General features: G+C 43.8%; 1 non-coding gene across 1 annotated transcript; it reads left to right on the top strand.

Annotated features, from left to right (window-relative positions):
* The first annotated feature begins 2,133 nt into the window (after positions 1 to 2,133).
* On the top strand, positions 2,134 to 5,204 carry LOC109763845 (uncharacterized). The gene is made up of 3 exons (XR_002233023.2): positions 2,134 to 2,535; positions 2,863 to 4,352; positions 4,843 to 5,204. It is a non-coding gene; the product is annotated as an uncharacterized protein (transcript).
* Positions 5,205 to 7,656: the final 2,452 nt, after the last annotated feature.

Below are 7,656 nucleotides of genomic sequence, written 5' to 3' on the forward strand. Positions count from 1 at the left end.
TCACGTCGTCGGGCTGGGGCAGCGGAAGGTGGCTGCGTCGCGGCAGGGATTCCCGGCGGCCGCCTGACGCTCGGGATGATCCTCTCCGCCTCCTCCCGCATCGTGCATAGTAGGGCCACGGCCACCGAGGATGTGGGCTGGGGGAGAGGGTGGCGGTCGTTGGAGGCGTGATAACCCACAAGTATAGGGGATCGCAACAGTTTTCGAGGGTAGAGTATTCAACCCAAATTTTTTGATTCGACACAAGGGGAGCCAAAGAATATTTGCAAGTATTAGCAGCTTAGTTGTCAATTCAACCACATCTGAAGATTAATTATATGCAACAAAGTGATCAGTAGCAAAGTAGTATGATAGTTTTGATAGTAGTGGCAGCAGCAATAGTAACGGTAACAGTGATAGCACTAGTTTTGTAGCAAGTGCAGCAGTAACGATAGCAGTAGTAACTTAGCAAGAAAAATATAGGATAAATTCGTAGGCATTGGATCGGTAATTTGTTGGATGATATTCATCATGTGACAGTCATAACCTATGGCGATACGGCACTAGCTCCAGTTCATAAATATAATATAGGCATGTATTCCGTAAATAGTCATACGTGCTTATGGAAAGAACTTGCATGACATCTTTTGTCCTACCCTCCTGTGGCAGCGGGGTCCAATTGGAAACTAAGGGATATTAAGGTCTCCTTTTAATAGAGAACCAGAACAAAGCATTAACACACGATGAACACATGAACTCCTCAAACTACGGTCATCAGCGAGAGTGGTCCCAACAATGGTCACTTCGGGGTTACCGGATCATAAACGTAGTAGGTGACTATAACTTGTAAGATCGGATCTAGAACATGGATATAATGGTGATAACATAAACGGTTCAGATCTGCAATCATGGCACCCGGGCCCAAAGTGACAAGCATTAAGCAGGGCAAAGTCATAGCAACATCAATCTCAGAACATAGTGGATATTGATACGTCTCCAACGTATCTATAATTTTTGATTGTTCCATGCTGTTATATTATCATTCTTGGATGTTTTATAGTCACTTTATAGTCATTTTATATCATTTTATTGGTACTAACCTATTGACATAGTGCCAAGTGCCAGTTGCTGTTTTCTGCATGTTTTTTACATCGCAGGAAATCAATACCAAACGGAGTCCAAACGCAGCGAAACTTTTTGTGGATTTTTTTGGACCAGAAGACATCCAGTGGGCCAAAGAAGCGCCTGGGGGGGTGCTCCGAGTGGAGCACACCCACCAGGGCGCGCCTGGAGGCCCAGGCGCGCCCTGGTGGGTTGTGCCCACCTCGGGTGCCCCCTGAACTGACTCTTTGCTCTATAAATACCCCAATATTCCAGAAACCCTAGGGGAGTCGACGAAAATCAATTCCAGCCACCCCAGAGTCCAGAACCACCAGATCCAATCTAGACACCATCATGGAGGGGTTCACCACTTCCATTGGTGCCTCTCCGATGATGCGTGAGTAGTTCTTTGTAGACCTACGGGTCCGTAGTTAGTAGCTAGATGGCTTCCTCTTTCTCGTTTGATTCTCAATACAATGGTCTCTTGGAGATCCATATGATGTAACTCTTTTTACGTTGTGTTTATTGGTATCGGATGAACTTTGAGTTTATGATCAGATCTATCTTTTTATCCATGAAAGTTATTCGAGTCTTCTTTGATCTCTTATATGCATGGTTGCTTATAGCCTCATATTTCTTCTCCGATATTTGGGTTTTGTTTGGCCGACTTGATCTATTTATCTTACAATGGGAAGAGGTGCTTTATGATGGGTTCGATCTTACGGTGCTTGATCCCAGTGACAGAAGGGGAACCGACACGTCACCCTGGGCATAAAAACCGAAGACCGAACCCGAAAAGACCGAGACCGAACCCGAAAAGACCGAACTAGAAAAGACCGAATAAAAAACGGTCAGCACAAACAAAAGACCGAATTTGTTACGGTCTGTTCGGTCCTGCTGTTTCGAAGACCGAATTAGTAAAAGCCCATACACAAGAGTTTGCCAAAGGCCCATCTGGCCAGCCCAATTCAGGAGCGAGATACACACAGGATCTCATGTGTTCGGCCTCACGTTACGAGCAGCAGCCGCTTCACTCCCGTTCCCCATTCTCTCCCACTGAACCCTAGCTGCCACCTACCGTTGTGGCCTGATGCGCGCCGCGCACCTTGACCGATGAAGACCGGCATCCAGTGCCCGAGCGGCGGCCCTGATCGGTGAGGACCGGCGCCCCGAGCGGCGGCCCTGATCGGTGAAGACCGGCGCCCCGAGCGGTGGCCCTGGCCATTGAAGATCGACTCCCCAAGCGGCGGCCTGAAGACCCACGCCCCGCGCCACCAATCCCAGCCTCCTGGAGGTCGCCCCGCTGCCTGTGACGCCGCCGTTTGCCGCCACCGCTCCACCTCCCGACGACCGGTTCAACAGTGCTGCAGTTCGTCACCGACACCTGCCTTCTTCCACACTGTTCGCCGGCTAGCCGCCTGCTGCCACTTTTGGTTGTCCACATCGTAGCTGAAGGTGAGCTAATTCATCTCTCTCTGTAAGTCTGTGATTCCCACGAAAATAAGCCTGCAGCAGGCATTTTGTAGGCAATGCATGCCCTTGCTACGTCAACTGTTAGCATTTGGAGAGAACAAAAAGAACTTTGTACTAAGCTTAACTAGAGGAGTGTCAAATGTTAGCACAAGATTATTTCCTGAAACTAGTTATATACATGGTTTATATCATTTTGGTAGCTGATAAGAGATACACAAAGATATATACTAGATATTATATGCATTTATTTATGTTGTGATTTGCTCATGTCAATGTTGTTTGACAGACCAATGTCCTCTTTTTTTACAGATGCTTTCTATACTGGAATCTGAACATGATGAGGAGCTGAATGACAAAGGTGATGCATTTACGAGTGTAGAGGCAGAGGCAGATGCAGAAGCAGGAGATGAATCAGTCCTATGTAGCATCATTGAAGATGAAGATGTCAAAGCAAAAGTTGCTGAAGGTGCCATTCCAGAAGCTGCTCAAGATGACAAGCCAAAAGGACGGAAGCAAATGGCATCAAGATCACAAATTTGGGAGCATTTCATCAAAGTTTTTGACGACAAGGGGTTAGTGAAGGAAGGAAAATGCAAGTATTGTGATCGACCAATTCAAGCTACTACATCAATCCATGGGACAACAGCAATGCGCAGGCACTTTGGTACATGCAAGCTCAATCCGAATAGGAAAGGGATCCAAATCAGACCACTTTGCAAGCAACTCCAGGAGATGGCATCAGCACTTGGAGATACGGCGCAGAGAAAGTTAGGAAAGCATTTTCTATAATGGTCATAGAGGATGAACTGCCTTTTGCATTTGGTGAGAAATCTGGATTCAGAAAGTTCATTTCAGTCGCTTGCCCCCGCTTTAGTCCACCATCAAGAAGAACTTGTACCAGGGACACTGTCAAAATCTATCTAGATGAGAAGTCCAAGTTGAAAAAGTTTTTCAAAGACCATTGTGGAAGTGTGTGTAACCACTGATTGTTAGACTTCTCAGCAGCAAGATGGCTATATGGTAGTGACTGCACACTTTACTGATGAAAATTGGAAGTATCATAAGAAGATTATCAATTTCATAATGGTGAAGGGCCACAAGGGGAAGGATCTTGGGAAGAACTTGCAGAGATGTTTGATGGAATGGGGGTTAGAGAGAGTTATGCCAGTCACCGTGGATAATGCAAGCGCTAATGATGGCTGCATCGTTCACTTGAGAAAGTGCTTGGTTGAGGCAAAAATGAGCATAGCCGCTGACTACTTTGGAAATATTTGGTGTTGAGTGTGGAGAGAAGGTGTGGTATGCTGGTAACAAATGTGTGCGTGAGTTGTTTGAAGAATACCGAGTAAGATTGACTACACCGGAACCAACAACACCATCCAATATCCAAGTAACAATAGATGGAGGAGGAGCAAGTATGATGAAGGAACTAATTGCAAGCAGGTTGAGGCAAAATAATAGTGGAGGAAGTGCAAGTAGTAAATCTGAGCTTGAAAAATACCTTGCCGAAGACTCTGAAGACCCTGACAAAAAAATTGACATCCTAGGATGGTGGAAAGAGAATTCATCTAGGTTTCCAATCTTGGCAAATATGGCTCGTGATATTCTTGCTATCCCCATTACAACGGTGGCTTCTGAGTCTGCCTTTAGCACAAGTGGACGCATACTTGATGACTTTAGGACATCTCTAACTCCGTTTATGGTACAAGCTTTAGTTTGTACGCAAGATTGGCTGAGAAGGTCAACAGATCCGGTCGACATCAAGGAGAACTTGGAAGAATTAGAAGTGTTAGAAAAAGGTAAAACAATCAGCCAACGTGTCCATGCATTTGTTTTTTTATTGTAGAGACTAATATGCATGACAATCAGCCAACTCTGACACCTTGTAAAATGGCATTGTTAACTTTCAGCTTGCACTTTACTAATTTAGATAATAATACCAACTAGTTGTTTAACTAGGTATGTTTCAGCTTGCACTTTAACTAGGCACTTTAACTAGATGCGCTCCTGTTTCCTAGGGACTACTCATCATGCTGGCTATTTGCATGTCTCTGGTTTGCTGTTTGGTTGAGAAGCATTATTTTACCTTAATCGAATGCACATCAGTTTGCCATTTCCATAAGAAACTTATTTCTTCTTCTACAACATATCACACTTGTCCAAGAGAAGCATCAAGCATATTCGTTGTTCTAGCCTTCTAGGTGCCGGTGTTATTGCCACAATTATTAATATGCATATCACCATAGCTAGCGGATTATGAAATTTGATTGAATACTTGACTTGTGTCAGAGTTGATTGAAGAATTTGGTGACAAGGTGAGGGGAAAGCGCAAGTTCAATGCTGGTGTTGTTGCTTCTTCCATGGCCAAGTCAAACAAGTGTGCAAGTTGACCAACAATGTGACCTCCACGTCTACTCATGGCTGAACTAAAATCATGTTGAATGTATGATGTTTTAGTTATCATCTTGTGCTTGTGATTTGTGACCTGAGACTTGAGAATTGAGAACCGAGAGTGAGAGTGTGAGACCTTAATGTCGTTGTTTGCTGCTGAACTGAGATCATGTACTGAACCTGGTTTATTTCATGTTAAGTGCTATGTTGTCAAGTACTATGCGGTGAAAGCCGATGTACTGTACTCCATGCATATTGCACACAAGTGTTACTTGTTTGAATTTTTCTTATGTACACATGCGCCTATATACAACATTTGTTGTCTCTGTACACACACACACGCCTTTGTACACCTCTGTACTCTATGTAGTTTGTATTTGTATGCGACTGTACTGGAAGTAACATAACTAATCTGGTCTGTTTGGTCAGGACCGAAGACCGAATAATAAAGACCGAATAGTGAATAACCGAAAAGACCGAAATTATTTCGGTCTTCAATTATAGAAGACCGAATTTTTGAAAGACCAAAAAGACTGGACCGAACAAACCGAAAAGACCGAACGCCCGGGCTGACCGACACGTATGTATCGTTGCTATTAAGGATAACAAGATGGGGTCTGTTTCTACATAAATAGATCTTGTCTACATCATGTCATCGTTCTTATTGCCTTACTCCGTTTCTCCATGAACTTAATACACTAGATGCATGCTGGATAGCGGTCGATGTGTGGAGTAATAGTAGTAGATGCAGGCAGGAGTCGGTCTACTAATCTTGGAGGTGATGCCTATATAATGATCATTGCCTAGATATCGTCATGATTATTTGAAGTTCTATCAATTGCCCAATAGTAATTTCTTTACCCACTGTTTGCTATTTTTCTCGAGAGAAGCCACTAGTTAAACCTACGGCCCCCGGATCTCTTCCTTATTATATTTTCCTTTGCGATCTATTTTTATTTGCTTTTATTTTCAGATCTATTAAACCAAAAATACAAAAATACCTTGTTGCACTTTATTTTATTTGGCGTTCGATCTATCAATATTTACAACTCTCTCACATCCGTTTGCCAATTTCTGGAGCCGTTACCCGAAAGGGATTGACAGCCCCTTTTACACGTCAGGTTATGGGTATTTGTTATTTGTGTGCAGATGCTGTTTATGTAGTTGTTTCTTGGTTCTCCTACTGGTTCGATAACCTTGGTCTCATCACTGAGGGAAATACCTACTGTCGCTGTGCTGCATCATCCCTTCCTCTTTGGGGAAATACCGACGTAGTCCTAGCAAACATCAGATACTAGGGATCAAGCCCTAACAAAACTAACTCGATTACATGATGAATCTCATCCAACACCTCACCGACCAGCGAGCCTACAAAGGAATTACTCACTCCCGGTGGGGAGCATCTTGGAATTTGTGGTGGAGAAGGGTTGGTGATGACGAAGATCGAAGATTCCCCTCTCCGGAGCCCCAAACAGACTCCAGATCTGGCCTCCCGATAAAGAACAGGAGACGGCGGCGGCTTCGTCTCGTGGAATGCGATAATTCTTTCTCCCTGATTTTCTTTTGGAAAAATAGGATTTTATAGCGTCGGTTTCAGGGTCTGCGGGGCCACCACCTGGGCGCGCCTGAAGGGGGGGGGGGCGCCCCCTGGCGGGTTGTGCCCACTCAGGTGCCCTAGTGGATCTTGGCTCCAGAAATTCTCTTTATTGATATAAAAATTCCTCACAAAGTTTCGTTCCATTCCGAGAACTTTTATTTCTGCACAAAAACAACACCATGGTAGTTCTGCTGAAAACAGTATCAGTTCGGGGTTAGTTTCATTCAAATCATGCAAATTAGAGTCCAAAACAAGAGGAAAAGCATTAGGAAAAGTAGATACGTTGGAGACGTATCAACTCCCCCAAGCTTAAACCTTTGCTTGTCCTCAAGCAATTCAGTTGATAAACTAAAAGTGAAAAAGAAAAACTTTTACCAACTCTTTTGCTCTTGTTTGCATAAATAAGTTTAAACTGCACCCAGGTTTTCAGTCAACATTATAACTAACCATGCCGACAATAACTCTTAAAAATTATATTGACTCATATCAATGACATTATCAGCTAGCGAGCAATAATAAGATATCTCAAATAGCAACACGTTATGAGAATAACCATGATATAATATGACAATAGTGGTATCTCGCTAGCCCTTTCTGAGACCGCAAAACATAAATGTAGAGCACCTCCAAAGTTCAACCAGCGGCTAAACATTGTAATTCATGATAGAAAAGATCCAGTCATGATGCACCCAACATTAGCTACACACAATGCATCAGCATGACATCAGTGCTCTCAGGTTCTGGTGCTTATTTTAGAAGGTGATGACACAACATAAAAGTAAATAGATAGTCCCTTCGCAGAGGGAAGCAGTGATTTGCAGCGGTGCTAGAGCTCAAGTTTTTAAAACAGAGGTAAATGATATTTTGAGACATGCACCCTTCTTGTTTACTTCACGACCATCGGTTATTAATATCTTCCATGCTAAGCACGCTAGTGGCGGTTCCCAAGCGATAAAAGTAAAGGTTTACTCCCCCTCCACCAACAATCACACTCCGCGGCTTGTCCGAAACAACGGGTGTCGTCCATACCAACAACAGTCCCGGGGGAGTTTTGTTTAATTATTTGCATTTTTGAGTTCGGGACTAGGAATCCCTATTACCGCCCTTTTCCCGTG

The sequence above is a fragment of the Aegilops tauschii genome, chromosome 4, assembly GCF_002575655.3.
Source record: "Aegilops tauschii subsp. strangulata cultivar AL8/78 chromosome 4, Aet v6.0, whole genome shotgun sequence".
Taxonomy (NCBI): domain Eukaryota; kingdom Viridiplantae; phylum Streptophyta; class Magnoliopsida; order Poales; family Poaceae; genus Aegilops; species Aegilops tauschii.